Source organism: Fragaria vesca, linkage group LG6, assembly GCF_000184155.1.
Source record: "Fragaria vesca subsp. vesca linkage group LG6, FraVesHawaii_1.0, whole genome shotgun sequence".
Lineage (NCBI taxonomy): Eukaryota > Viridiplantae > Streptophyta > Magnoliopsida > Rosales > Rosaceae > Fragaria > Fragaria vesca.
In genome coordinates, this window is record NC_020496.1 from 12,727,906 (window position 1) to 12,728,956 (window position 1,051).

Consider the following 1,051-nt stretch of genomic DNA (forward strand, 5'->3'; position numbering starts at 1 on the left):
TTTTTGAAATATAGTTTATGCATTGAGCAGACCCCACCAACTTCCTCTTCTTGATAGTTTCCTGTACCACCACCTTTTGTTTTCCCTTCTCTTTTAGACCAACACCATCAATTATGCTAGCTTGAGTAGTTACAATCTGCTCGACCTCTCTAATCTGAACTTCATTGCTTTTGCCATGTCGAGGCTCTTCAGTTAATACACCACTGCTACCTTGGCTAAACAAAAAGTCTTCAAACCCTTCAAACTGATTTTGCAAATCCATGTGGTCCAAGTACAGTATGATCAACCTCCATAATGGTACAGAAGTACACATATGCATAACATCTATATCTGTTTGCAGCTTCATAAGCTCAGCATCTTCATTACCCACCCTATACCAGTATTCAATCCCTTCACTTCCATAACATGGATTGAGCTGCGTTACCATGTTCTGTACCTCCACAAGCGACATCATATATTTGTCACAATAGTCGTAGAAATCATACCTCCCTTCAACATATTTTTGATCCACCAAACACCCTCCATGGTGCACCTTCACTGTGAAATTATCTGCACTGTGAAATTATCTGGGCCAGCTGTATTAAGCAAATAATAACTATTAGGACCACAAGAAAACAGAGCTACAAGCCAAACGTGAAACAAAGACCAAGCCATTACAACTATCAAATTCTTCCCATATGGGAGACATCTCAAACAGTAGTTCACTACCTACTAGGACCACAAGAAAAAACAACAGAGAAAGTACTAAATTAAAAGCCAAACCCAGATTACCCAAGTACAATTTTAAAGATATTAAAAGCCAACACATACACAGCCTTAAAGCCATATGCTAACAACATGTTCAAACAGCATGAGAGCAACAAACCCAAACTCAAGACTTGAGAGCATCCACTAATAGATTACAGGCTTAGCTCTACAAAGTCCACTATGAGAGGCCCATTGGAGTTGAAGTGAACAAGAACATGAGATAGGGAACTGAAGCAGTAGTTGAGTACTTGCAGTAGTTGAGTTGGAAAAGAACAAAAGAAGAAAAGAGAGATGAATGCGATGA